The 15,457-nt window shown below is 30.0% G+C and overlaps 1 long non-coding RNA gene across 1 annotated transcript; it reads left to right on the plus strand.

The window, feature by feature from the left end:
- Positions 1–3,397: 3,397 nt before the first annotated feature.
- Positions 3,398–12,970, plus strand: LOC100573650. The gene is made up of 9 exons (XR_003840283.1): positions 3,398–3,750; positions 7,598–7,937; positions 8,326–8,493; positions 8,689–8,849; positions 11,233–11,305; positions 11,459–11,580; positions 11,677–11,844; positions 11,997–12,158; positions 12,653–12,970. It is a non-coding gene; the product is annotated as an uncharacterized LOC100573650 (long non-coding RNA).
- The last annotated feature ends 2,487 nt before the right edge of the window (positions 12,971–15,457 follow it).

Consider the following 15,457-nt stretch of genomic DNA (forward strand, 5'->3'; position numbering starts at 1 on the left):
CCCCCCCCCCCCCCGACATTTTTTGTTGGTACGGCACTCATACGAATTTATTTAATCAATGTATCAACTAAAACCTAACAGCGCAACACGGGATAAAACAAAAATGAAAATTGCAGGCGAGGCGTATAGATAAATATAGTTGTTCACTTAATTTATATGAAATAGGTATTACCAAGATTATGACGGACCCTCGTGCGTCGTCGATAGTCATAATATCTATACTATCTATAGTATTATATATATATTCTGTTTATCTTAGTTCGTGGTATCGACTTTAACGGCCACTCGAATTCTCGATAAAATACTTATTAGTTATTGCGGGTTACGGCCAATAAGACGCGATAAACAGAATTTAATTTGTTAATTTGTCTTACAGGTTGTTTTGGTATATTATGGACAAATCAGTGTTTTGTGGCTTGGGCGAGTCGCATGTGTAATTGTGTATCATTTAATCATTACGAAAAATAATATTTCTGTAACGATTCAACAATCCCCCCACCCCCCCGGAAATTAAATACTATATTCCCCACTGGGCAGTATTAAGATTATTACTTATCGACGTATCGTAGTTCTCGTTAATAATAAATTACGAAAGCAAATTAATATTATCATTTATTCATACTATTTTATACACTTAAGTTTTTAATTATTATAGGCTAAAGCTAATTTTTGACCATTTTCTACTGTTGTCGATCGTTTTCGACGATAAACAATTTTACAAGTACATCCAGGGGCGGAGGGCAAAAGGAGCAGTTGCTCTTAGCGGCCAAAAAAAAAGTCTTATTATGTCGTTTGTAATATAATAACAATAAAATATTTAGTAGAATAAATATTAATTATTTTAGTTTACAAATTTACGATGTCTAAAATATCTAAAATCGTAATGGAATCTAACATTAGAACTATTAGGTACTTATTGGGAGAGAACGCTGTTTGTGGACCTTGTTTTCGTAATACCTAGTACCTACGTACTAATCGAACTATTTTGAATATCATAATTTATCGTTATTCACTACATATTACATTGGCACCGAGCTACCCGCACACGATATTTCCATGTATATTGCACAGGGGCGGTTTTAATGTATTAGTGGTGCAAGACAATATATAGACACTCACCCACCCCCTTTCATCATAGAAATTATAAATACGCTTTCAACAGTTTCAGCCACGATGTATCATTTATCAAATTTCATTGATTAGGTACATCATTACTTTATTGAACATTAAAATTAAACATTGTGGTCAGCACATACTCAACCAAGACCACCAACCCATCCCCCTAATATTGGTGGTGCAGTGCAACACGAACAGTATACTCAAACCGCCTCTGATATTGCAGTACCGAGACTATATTATTTATTTATACGAGAAATACCTAACAAAAGTTTTGAACTTGGTCAATTTTTAGGAGAATGTTATTGTTATAAAATATTTAAAATTTTAAACATAGAATACCTATTTTCTCAGTCGTTTATCATTACAATACCCAGGTGTAACATAAGAGTAGATAACTAATGAATTTTTTTTCGGTTATTTACTTGTAAAAAAAATCGTATACTGAATTAGGGACGTCATATTATTTATGTTTGCTCCCCCATACGTTGTCCCTCGATACGGCCTTGAGTACATCATAAGTGTATAAAACTAAACAGCTATGTATAATTGGTATTAGTGTCTTGATTTTCGTCGAAACCAGCCAGTTTCCTAAGAAAACAACACGGGTCGCGATTTCAGTGTTTTACTGTCTACGGGAACAAAATAATTATGACTATTTATAGATAAAGTGATATTCGTAATGGTACAATTTGTGTGGTGTGTGGGGCCCGGTGCGGTCCACCCCCCCCCCCCCCCCCCCCAATAGGGCCAGCACTGAATACGCAGCCGAGCTTGACGTAACGTCGCCGCCGCCGCGTGCCGTGTCCCGGCAGAACACCATCGGGTACGGACGACGCGTTAATATTGTTGTGCCGTTCCGTTCCGTGCAGTTCCTGACAGATAGCGAATTATTTTAACTCCTAAGCAACGTTGCCAAACATACAGGTGCACGGTGAATATCGAAGGAAGAACTTAAGAAAATAGAATTTATGCGTAAGCAATCCGAAGAGTATACAAGAGCATAAGTTTTTAGCCATAGTTGTAAATTGGTATCGGGGCTTTAAAATTGAACTTAAAAATATTAAATGTAATTTGTCAAATTTTTCAATTATTTACTTTTTAATTTATTTATCTATTCGAATATTTTTTTTTATAACGATAATTATTTTCTTTTATGACGTAGACTGCGTGTGCATGTGAAGTGTCTGTTTTATTTTGTGTTATTCATAGGCGAAGCTACGAGTCAGGCCATTTGTATTTATTATATTATGTTTTAATAATTATTTGGGCGTTATAAATAATACATTTATACATGTAAACGTACCTAAATTGTTAACATTTATTTAATTAAATTGTACACGCTACAATGAACATAATAACACAATTTATTTTTAACATTAATTATGGAAAATTGAGTCGTATAGTCTATTCTATATTTCTGTGTAAGCACTCGGTGATAATCGGTTTAATTTAGACATTTGACGTTTATTTTTATATTATATAGCAAGTAATAGTTAATTTTACGTAACAAGTCGCCAATCGGTAATGTTTGTTACGTGATGATATATCCGTAGAAAATTATCGTCGATTATACCTAGGTACTTTAATATTTTCATATTATTTCTTTTGTTGTAAATTAATTTATTATTAACCCCCGTAAGTCGCATAGCTGTCTAAAAGGCCGGGCATTTATAATTATTTTTCAAATTACTCATTGTCAGTAATCTACATTATTTCGTGTACTTTAATACCTTCAATGTCCATGTCAAACTATCATTTAATGCTATTTAAAACAATTATCTATTATTTGTTGAATTTATAGGTATTTTCAAAGTCACAAACCTGACAAAAAGACCGCGGACTAAACTCGGAATTAATTTTGTTCAATATTATTTTCGTCAGTGACTATTGTATTTGATACAAAAAAAAAAAACCATCATTATTGTATATTTATATAATATAACCATTATTATTATTATAAATGTATTAATTATTATATTTTTTTATTTATTATTAAATTACTACCTATATAAAGTTGTTGATAGAAGTTTTTTTTTTTTATATTTTTCATTTGGCCTGCCCTATTAAAAGTGTCTAGTTTCGCCTATGAACTTTACATAATATATTTAAAAACTTCCCGAATGAATTTGTATCTGTATTTAACTATGAAAATGAATTACGTAATAACTGAAATTTGTTACAAACAATTTGGCAACGTCGTATCCAATTTCAGTCGGAATCGTACGCTTTTGATAAGTCAAAATCAATGTTCATCGTCATTCCGGCACCGCGCGCACCAGTCCGCCGGCCGTCGCAGCGTTTGCGTGCCGTCGTTTCGCGCCAACTTTTGGACGGAGCCAGTCTGCGCTGTTTGTACGCGTTCGGCCGCCGTAAACCTCGTGATCCCTAACCGTTACGCGTTTACCTACCTCGTCGGGCGACATCGTTGTCGCCGCCGAATCGCGCGTCGACCTTGTGCGTTACCATGCTTATCGCGGATCGCCGATGTTGTGCGATCGACCGTGTGAGTTACCATACTTATCGCGGGTTGCCCGTGTTGTGCGCTGCAAGACGACTCGAACGGACCGGCACAACACACCGTAATACCAGCCAAGGTCGTCATCGCCGCCGCCACTGTCGGCACTCGGCTGGGTATCGTTATTGATATTTTAATAAGCTATCGTTGCCTCTATTCATTTTTACCAATATTCAGTGGCGTGACTTGATGATAAAAACTAAAAATGAAAAACAGTCATAACCTTATTCAGTCCCTTAAATTGTGTGTAGTACGACTGGGTGGGGTTCTGGATTTGAAATATTTCGATGAAATTATGAAAAATATTTTTTCTTTTAAACGTGTTCGGTTATAGATGATATTTTGAAATAATATAAAAACGATTGCACGCTTAGAAATAAAGAAAAACATATTATTTTTTTTTTTCGATTTATTATTTCATATTAATCGTACATTCTATAATAGGTAGTTATGAAAAATATTCCTGGCATTATTTTGAGAGTAAAACCATTTTTTACAAGAGTTTTAAAATATTGTTGTATTCAGTCTGTCAGCGATCCAAAATGGTTAATTGTTTGAAATAAAGTTGAAGTCAATTTCAACAGTGAATGAAATAATAGTGTATTTTCAGTATTTATAAAGTGTCCAAAAGTGTGTGTATATGACCGAGTGATGTGAAGGTGCTCTGGACTCTTTTATTTTTTAATACTTAAATCATATTATTTTATATATTGTAAAAGGTCACGTCTCACGACTATTGAGTGTGGTTTATGTCTATACATTCTCGTGAATATAGTATTATAATATATTGTGCATCCGCAGATCCACGGCGCTCAACAATATGTTATTATGAGGTTGGTTTATGAGGTTGTAACTTAAAAGGCAATGTTTGAATTTGTTATATTATAGATTTGATATATTTACATGTAAATATGTTACGTATTTTCTTTGTTTCATAGTAAAATAAACCAACTTTTAAAAATGTTCACTTGGAAGTTGACGATTATAGACTTTTAGGTATAGTAAAAATTTTATTTTTATTTTTCACAAAAATGAAATATTTATTAAGTATCGTGCTACAGTTACCTATCCAACTGAACACAAATTGTCAAAACAAATAATTCAGTAAATACATAATTTAAAATATTACACAAGGCCCTCTTATGTTCATAACATTCATAAATGGGCCATTAAATATTGGAGTTAATGCAGAAATAATCTGTTATGCCGACAATACTGCCATTTTAATTTATAGTGAATCAATAGTGCCTTTATACATAAATTCAAATAATATTATTAATGATATCAAAGATTTATTTGATTGATAACAATTTACAAGAATTACATTTAAATAAATCTAATTACACAAACTTCAATATTAATTCTGAAGTAATTAGTCCAGATTTAAAAATATGCATACATTCATCAAAATGTCAATCCAATCGTTGTTATAATTGCGATATTCTCGAGAATACAAAATATTTGATATTAATACGAAACCTACAATTTATTTAGCTTTAGTTCAATCAATTACTTGTTTGTTACGGTATTGTGTTCTGGGAGCAAGCTTATGAGTACCTATCATATTCATTCTTTGAATATTGCTTTGAACAATGTGATTAAATTTATACTTATTTGATATATCTAGGATCGCTAAAAAGGATTTTATATGCAATGCCTTTAATTTACTTAATTTTAAGAGATTATATCATAAGAATTTATTGTTAATTTTTTATAAATTTATAATTAACACTGTTCATATCAACCATATTTATTCAAATATTCATTGAAATGTACTTTTTTACCATACAAATGTTGGCACAAAAAAAATCTTTTTCAAAGGCAACCAGACTACCTATGTAGATTACTGAGAATAAACATTTATAATAATTGTAATAATATAAATACTAATATTTTAATAATGTTGATCTTTCTCAAATTAATTTATGAATTATAACAAATGTATGTACCTAACTAGAATCATAATATATTTTTAATTGTCAATAAATGAACTCAAATTATAATTACCCAACAAAAGTTATGCTCGTAGGGAGGTTGCAACCATTGGTACTATAATATATTATTCTTAAACTATACTTGATTTTCAAAAATAAATTATTATTATATGATAATGATAAATTAGTACAAAAATTAGTAGAAAATAAAATAGAATCGAATTATTACACTATACAGTAAGTGTAGCTTCAATCAAACATTAGAAATCCTAAAACTTGGTGGGTCGATACCTTGTTTATCCAGTACTGTCAAAGATTAAAACTATTACCAATGATTCTTTTATACCTATAAGTATATGATTAGCTGAAATACCAGGTCAGCATCACACAACACGAGTCAGTTTTAATTTTGGTAGAGTGAAATGTCAGTGCAAGTTTAATGACAATGTTGAGCCTCCGCAATATATTTGATAGCGAGTCTAGATAGAACATAATAATAAGTAATAATATGTTGGTATCAAACTATTGGAAAACTAATTGGAAAATAATTCCCAATTTATTTTTTTTTAATTTTTAACGTATGGATTAGGGTAAAATAAAAAACAAGACATTTAATTTTTACTATGCTAAAATCAATTATTTTACTTATATTTATAAATTACAGATACATCTAGACATTCATATTACTTACACCTATTAAGCTAACTATGAAATAAAAGCATACCCTGTGACAAATGTAATCACTTATGATTAATAAATCAAGCACAAATATTAAAAAAATTTACTTCAATTATAATAATTAACTACAACACAGAAAATATTTTAAGTGTAGTATAAAATCAAAGAACAGTTATTCAAAATAAATTGGTAAACACACCCAATTTAGAATTATGAATAATGAATAATTTAGAATACTATAAATAAATTTAATAAAGTATATCAAAATATTTATGAAGTTGCAGTGTTATGAATACAAAAATTAATATTTTTTTAAACTTGTAGAATGCAAGTGATAATTGTATTTGCATTCAACAGTTTATAAGATAATAACTGATTTTATTCATTACAATTTTTATTTTTAGTTTAGTTAAATAATTATCGTTAGTTAGAAATACATACATTTAATGGGACAATCATACACAATTAATTGTTTGTGTACAAAGAAAAAATAGTAATAATAATAATAATACAAAATAAAATCTTAAATTCAATATATAAATGAGGCATACAATTTTTACCTTGCATTTTTTTAATATAATAAAAAAAATGAAAAATGATTAAATATAGCTAAAAGATTCTAAGCACAGAAACATACTTATATTAAATTAAAGCAAAATCAATATAAAATAACGCATATGTTTATCTTTCAGTGAAATTAAAATTGGTAAATAGTACCTAAGTAGTTTTGAATTATATTTACATTGAAATTAAATTACAATTTTAAACAAATAACTTTAACCTAATAATATTAACAATAGTTTAAAAAATATTTATAACATCTAAATAGGTAGGTAGGTTTACACAATAACTTATAAAAACAATAAAAAGTCTATACAAATGTCAGTTATAAAATACAATATAATATGTAAATTATATACTATATCATATAAGTAATATGAATGTTTATAACCCTACTTTTACTTTTTTGCATGTCCCCAAGTGTAAAATTTGCAATGAAGGCTTTGATTCGAAATCGATAGAACTTGAAAAACATACCGATGAATCAAAACCTTCATCACAAATTTTAGATATAAGTCGTCTAGGTGGGTTATTGGTAATTGGTAATTCACTTAGTTTATTTATACAAGCGTTCAGATGTGAGAGCAGTTGTGTACGTTTATTTAAGCTGCGATTGCACAAAAAGCAATATAAAAATGGATTTTTTACAGAATTACATTTTAGATATTGATGTTTGGAGATCATGTGAGCCCACAAAGCAAATACAAGATTAGTTTCATACCTAAAAAATACAAAAATATTTATTGTTAATAAGAATTAGATGAAATTTATTGATGTTTTATACTTACAGGCAATAATTACACTTAAAGAAGTCAATAATCTTAGGTCCTATAGTCTCAAATGCTTTCAAAAAATTTGTTCTTTTGGCCAATTCATGGACTACTGTTGTTTTATATTTTGATGTTGCGCGAAGTCCCTGCGAGGCTTTTGCATTAATTATTGAGGAATATGCAAGAATCCGCTTCCAGGAGGCTGTTAGTCCTGATACAGCAAGAACTCTGCCCGTCACACCCAGGACCGTGGAAAGCTTAATTTGCATGGCCAACGAGATGGCCAAAGAGCATGCTAAAGCTCGCTTTTCAAAAATTGTCGAGGCACGAGACGTCAAAACAGCTGTCGAACTTATAAATGTAAGTTATTTTCAACAATAATAAATAAATAACTTAAAAAAAAAAATTATGATTTTCTTCTTTATTGTATTATAGTTATATATTAGGGGAGAGTGGGTACAACTGTAATATTTTTCATACAATTATTAATTTCTACAAAGATTCAATATTTTTTGGTTTGTTTAGACTTGGGACAATTATCGTATTTATTAAAGTTTTTGTTCCCTATCCTAAACCACTCTAAATATTGGTTTGCAATGAACAAAAAAAACGTTTGGCAAACTGACAGTCCGAATTATTATATTTTGACTGTGGGGAGTATTATAATTATTATTTTTTTACATATTTTTATAATAATTCTGTTAACAAATAATTTATGTATTATTATATTGATTTATTTTTTGTTAAGTGGTTTTTCGCCCTCACTGTTCATCTGCAGCGCGAGTCACACCGATTACGGAACATTCCGTTCCCCCGCACCTGCAGTTCACTTCCCCGCCCTTAACCACCTCAAATATTGGTTTGCAGAGAACAGAAAAAAATTCAAAATTATCACAGCATCTAGCTCCACATGATAGTAAGTATAAAACATACTAAATCTTAGGGCAAAGTTGATGCAAAATGTACTGTGCCTCAGAGGTGCCCAGGTTGTTCTCTCGTGCCGATACCACGGGCATCTCTGGGGTACACCACATTTTGCACCAAACTTTGCCCAAAGATTTAGTATAGCCAAGCATATATACAATTAACGCTTTATTTTCTGTATTGACAGAGTACAATCATCCTAAATATCCCGTAAACAGTGTAACTCAGAAACAAAGAGAACCACCATCTAAATTATTAATGATTTCGTCTCCCAGGCATCGGCCAGGCCCTAGGAATCGACACGTTGACCGCCGACCTCAGGATTATGACCAATGCGCTGATGAATCGGTATGTTATGTTATTTGCATTGTACATTTGTACCCATCTTACCTACAAGGCCGTATATCAGCGGTCCCCTCTACGCAGCCCGCATGCGACCCTTTAGTAACTTTAGTGCGGCCCGCACTAAAATTAAATTATTCATTCTAAAATCCAAAATACTATAAACAGTAAATAAAACGAACGTCGCATATTAAGAAAAAATCATTAAAAATGTATGCAGCCCGCAAATAATTGTCAAAAATTACACATTTGGCCCATGACTCTTTCTTCATGCAGGGCCAATAAAATAATTGTTTAGCCATTGCCCAGGTTTTTGTCATGCCAAGATGTGTATTATGTAGCATTTTAATAACATAATTTCTTAATATTTTGGGTACTACTAACCTCATTCCAAAATATATTAAGTCATCTTCTAATATTAATTCATTCCTTAATATAATAATAATGCTTCAATTCGCCACCACTATTGCATTTGTTTGGCCAGCCGGTGCTTAAATATTTGACGACTTGACTTAAGGCTTCATCTTTCCTCGACTCTTTCTTAAATCATAATTTTTATTGTTTTAAAATTTAAGTTCAACTATTTCCATAGTATGTACCACATAATTTAACGACTCTTCACTTTTCTCGCTTCTTTCTAGATAATTTCTGCTCAAAATGTCTGCTACATACATTCATTTACCAGGTAAATACTCAATATTCACATTGTATACCAATAATTTAAGTCTCAATCTTCTAAGCCTATTATTTGGTATTTTGTGTATTTCTTTTTTTCATGACTAAGACTAATGGTTGATGATTCGAATATATTTTAACAGACTGTTGGCCATATATTAGATAGTGGAATTTTGTGCGGATTGAGTTTGTTTAGGTTAGGCATAGCTAACATTTTTTTCTTTGTTTGTGCAAAATTAATTTCAGTATCACTCAAACATCTTGATGCATAATATACTGGTTTATTGTTTTGGAAAATACAGCACCCTATTGCATTCTCAGACGTATCTGTTTGTATTTCAAATGGTTCTGTTAAATTAAAGTTATTTAAAACTGGAGAATTACATAGTAGTTCCTTTATTTTCTCAAAAATTAACTTATGTTCTATAGTCCAACACCACATAATATCTTTTTTAATAGTTCTCTAAAAGGGGTTACTATCTCAGATAGATTAGGAATAAATCCACACAGATAATTGATCATTCCAATTTCCTAAAAATCACTGTAAATCTTTTTTATTACATGATTCATTTAATTCCTTAATTGATCTTATTCTTTCTTCATCAGGCCTAAATCCTTCACTACCAAACAAAAATCCTAAAAATTTTACCTTCCGTCACATTGTGTTGTAATTTTTCAGAATTAAACGTAATATTACATTTTATTGAATTTTTTATTACCTCATTCAACGCTAAATCATGATTTTTTTATCATTGATCCTGATACTTATATCATCGAAATATACATTAACATTTTTAATGTTACCAAAATATTTAGAAGTTATTTGTTGAAACTTCTCTGGGGCAGAAGATAAGCCAAAAGGCAATCTTAAGTACTTGTAACCTCCAAAAGGTGTACTAATACAACAATAGGTCTGTGACTTCTGATCTAATTCACACTGATAAAATCCATCATGAAGGATGTAACGATTATATAATAATAATACGAATAGTCTTGAGTCTTGACTGATCAAAGTTTGTAGCAAGACGTACATATAACTGATAGATGTTAACAACAAATATAATATTATGTTACAGCAAGATATACAACAGTTAATGGGATTAATTTTAAATTGAATTAAAAAATTTACAAATGTATAGCAATTGAGCTAAATATTTAATATCATAATTGCGATATTTTTGTAAAGCCATTTTAGAAATTCAGTGAGCCATCCCACCCGTCCTCGACGTAGCTAGAACTTTTTACAGGCATTCAATTATTTAAATGTTTAAAACCACACCAATCCCTTAATAAAAGGTTTTGCATCAGCAAATATACCTGGTAACCCTAGGAAAAGATTAAAAAGGCGGTGGTGTCGAGACCTACTAATCTATAAACTTTAAATTGTAATATAATACTATTGTAAACCCATATATTTATGTACATAAGTAACTGTCAAAGTGCCTTTACTGAAAGATTTCTTTAATCTGTGTTTCACTCAAGCCATTATTCTTTCATCACTTTTACTCATTGTTCTATTCTGTAACAGATTGTAAATTATATAAATAAAAACGGAAAAAAAAAGAAATTCAGTGAGTTTTCAAGGACCATCAACATTTAATGTACTTTCATGTTTATCCAAATAAAGGCAAATTCATAAAATATAGTAAAATCTACCTAATAAAAATCTTATTTTTTATTCACCACCAAATTATATTTTTTTTTCACATTTCAGATAAAAACCACTTATTGGTTGTCATTTGCTGTCCTGTGGAGTGTGGACTGTGGTTTATAGTAACCTAAAACTAGTAAGGGCAACTGTTGTATATAGTTTATAATTTATTGGATTTATTATTTTTCTGTATTACATATATACATTTGTTTGATTTGATGAACAACCTTTGAGTATAATTACATTTGGTTTCCAATTTAATAAAATTAAGATTTTTTATTTACAATAGGCTCGTTTGGCGGTTCATTATCGTCTCTGAAAGCTCATCAATTAGGCTGCAAAGTGATTTCAGAAGTTCTTAAAGTAGCTAAGGTCAATGCAAATGAAGTATCTGAAGTTATTCTTGGACAAGTAAACAAAATATATAATATATCACTTTACTAGTATTTACTTATTAGTAATTAATGTGTGTGTAAAAAATATATAACATGTATGAACATTTCTTAGGCCCTTATGGAAATTCATCAGGAATAAACGATGGTGCTGCGGTAGTACTTCAATGAAGAATGCAAAAAACGAGGTTGTACTCCATTGGCTAAATTTTTAGCACATGCTGAGTGTGGGGTTGATCCAAAAATAATGGGTACTGGACCAATACCTACAGTGTTGAAGACTGTAAGTATAAACAATGTCTAATTAGTGACAAAAGTAATTTTAATACAATATTTAATGTATCTGATATATCTTTTAACCCATAAAAATAACTGTGTGCATGGTTGACATAATTTACAGCGAGTAATTAACCCAAAATGTTTTTACTTTCTTAGATTGAAAAAGCTGATTGGACAATGGATAGTGTTGATATTTTTAATTAAATGAATCGTTTGCTGCAGAATTAATTGCTGTAGTGTGTGATTTAGGATCAAATTCAGATAAAGTGAATATCAATGGAAGAGCAATTGCATTGGGTCATCCTATTGGAGCATCTGGTATAATTATTTTTTTAAAATTATATGTTAATTGCTGAAAATAAAACTGAATTGTACAACACAGACAAAAAGAATGTTCAATTCCAATGAAACGTCATTCGCGACAGGGTTTAAGGGTGTTTATGTCATTCATTTATTAAGGAATAAAAATTCTTTTAAGTAAAAAAAAAAATAACGATATCCGGCCTTTTCTACAGGGTGTGAGAGTTTCTCTTGAAAGACACATAAAAACGCACTGGCTCCGACTCCCTCAGTTTTAAAATACGTCATTTTTAGAAGACAGTTGTTTTTTACTTCTATCATACATGCGCAGTAATTTTTTAAATGTTATAATGCCATATTAAGAGGATTTCAGCTTAATATTTGTTTTTTCTAACAGACCCTCACACATCATAGATTGCATTTTAACCTAATATATTTTATAATATTGTAATGAAAAATTGCTTTTAAACAATTAAATTAATGTGACTAAATTTTATTATCCATTTAATCAGGTGCTCGAGTATTGGTAACGCTGGTGCATGTTTTGTTGAGAACTGGCAAAAACGAGGCATTGTATCCTTATGTGTTGGCGGATGTATGGGTATAGCTGTGGCCATGGAGACAGTTAAATCCTCAACACTTTAATATTCACTCTACAAGAGGACATCAGAAAATTTTAAGAAAATTATAAAACTATTTAAACTTACTCTGAGGTTATGGGCAGGAAATAATTAGGTTACTTTAGATATAAGGCCTAATATTTTAATTATTTTAAATGTGGATGTTAAACATACTTTTTCATTATAATTAATATTGTTTAAGTAACAGATGATTCAATTTTCAAGAACACAATTTGATTATACATTTTAATTCAGAATAATAATAATAATAATATATTTAATTTTTATATTTTATAATTCTGTAATATGTTAAACTCCGTTATTTAAGGGGGCTGGAGCGTGATTCATTTTCGGTCGAAAACATAGCCTCGACTTCAATCACTACGCCCAATATAATGTTCCAATATTAATTTTGAAAGCAAATTTGAATTTTTCACTTAATTATCTATGCTTTGAAAATTTCATTTTTCTGATTTTTATTTTTTTTTACTTAGAAATTTACTAACAAAAAGAGTAAAAATAGAACATATTCATAATTCAAATTTAAATACATTGATATAGAATATGAAAAATGTACGACAGTTAAAGCATAGTAAATTTAGAGGAGAATTCAAATCTGCTTTCAAAATTAAAATCGGAACATCCTACTGAGTGTATTGATTGAAGTCAGAGGTAGTATTTTTTGAAAAAAAATGTTTGTCGTTTTATAAAGCAATATATGGGGTGACATGTGCATGCGCGTAGGTAAAATTACAGACGTACATCCCGGTCACTATGATGCCCCTATAAAACGTGATCAGTACTACAAATTACGCAAACTAATGTTCATTTACTTTCAACACATATACAAGACCCAGATAAACAGAAATATAAAATGCCTAGTTTTTACTCCTTAGAATTGATTACGCTCCAGCCCCCTTAAGTTGTTAAAATACAACTTTATATTATGTTATATGATTTTTTTTATGTAACTAATGTATTTTTCATTGCAAATTTACCATAATTTAAACGCAATTATATGTGGTCTTTAGTTATGACTTATGAATTATGAGAACAATATTATGAATCATCACCTTGTATGATCGGTGCTAGATATTATTGTCAAGGGGTGTACCATGTACATATACAAATACAATTTGTTGGCTTCTTTTTGTAATTAAAATTTAATTTGAACCAATGTCATACAACATTTTAGGTGCCTAAGTATATAAATACTTAATTGATTTATTAAATAAATGAAAACAGAAACAACATAATATAATCCTTGTATACGTACACCACTATAATAACTCACTACATAATATTATAAAAGTTGAAAAAATCTAGAATGCAATTACCTACTGTAATTAATAATTTCTATCGTAAATTAATATTGTTTCAAATATTTACAATTAATAGAGACAAGCAGGCCCAGTGTTTTGTTCTATCTGGGCAGGTGAACACTGTGAACTCGTGTTGTCGATTGGCATGTGTTTAGTGTTATGCGTGTTCGGTTGAACAAGTTGTTCCCAGGGCAAACTGTCAAAATGTTGAGTCTGTTGGGTCATGAAGTTGGCCGAGGGGTGAATGAGATTGATGGTGCTCATCGAGTAAGTCCAGATATGGGTCACAGCAACTGTCTCGTATACAATAAATGGATAATCAAGGTTTTTAGATTATAGTACACTGTATACAATGGACTAAGACAAGACACAAACCTTTGTCATTTGAACAAGATCTGTTACGGAAAGTTAACGAACGATTGTGGCGACAAAAATGAATAAGTCACTGAATAGTCATAGAACAGTCGTATGAAGCTGATGAAAAAAGACAAATACTAAGAGATATCGCCACAATAGCTCGTTGATTTTTCATAACAGATATGGATCTTTTCATATTACACCATTGTTCGTTTCCAGTCTTGTTAATCCATAGAACAATATAATATATATGATATTGTTCTATGTTATTATTTACCTGTAATCGAGAATTGGATATTTGGATAATGCCGACTTGACATTTATAATTTTTGAATTTTATCCTTAATTCTTAATTATAAAAGTCGAACATTTTGTACATTTTTGACCATAAAATAATAATTAAATTTTGTGAACAATCGAAAATCGAACTTTAAATGATCAAATAAAATTATTCAAAAGTATTTTTAATATATTTAACCTGCTATTGTAACAATATAACAGTGGCCTTCTATTAAATTTTCACATTCTTAGACCCAACGAATACAATTTTATTCATATTTATAAAAAAAAAATTTTAAAAATTAAAAATTTGAAATTGTCCATAAACAGCTCAAAACAAGTCAAAATATTTTAATATATAGAACAGTCGTATGAAGCTGATGAAAAAAAGACAAATACCTACAAAGAGATAATATATCCAAAATAGCTCCTTGACTTGTGTTAAAATAAATAAAAAAAACCATAAACTAATGACCGATTTGTATTGCTTTTTTATAATTGCTTAAATTAAATATTAATGGAAAATAATGGGCCATAAGCGCACATAGGAGGGGGGGTGGTTAGAGGGTGCTTAGCACAATAACACTCCCAGGCTTCAAATTAGCACTCCCAGTTTCCATATAATAACATAATATAATTATTTTTAAATATTTTTAATACATAATACATTATGTACAGTATAGTTGCTTCATAGTTAATATAAATAAAGAGTAGTGATTATAATAACATTTATACAATT

This window comes from Acyrthosiphon pisum, chromosome X, assembly GCF_005508785.2.
Source record: "Acyrthosiphon pisum isolate AL4f chromosome X, pea_aphid_22Mar2018_4r6ur, whole genome shotgun sequence".
NCBI lineage: Eukaryota > Metazoa > Arthropoda > Insecta > Hemiptera > Aphididae > Acyrthosiphon > Acyrthosiphon pisum.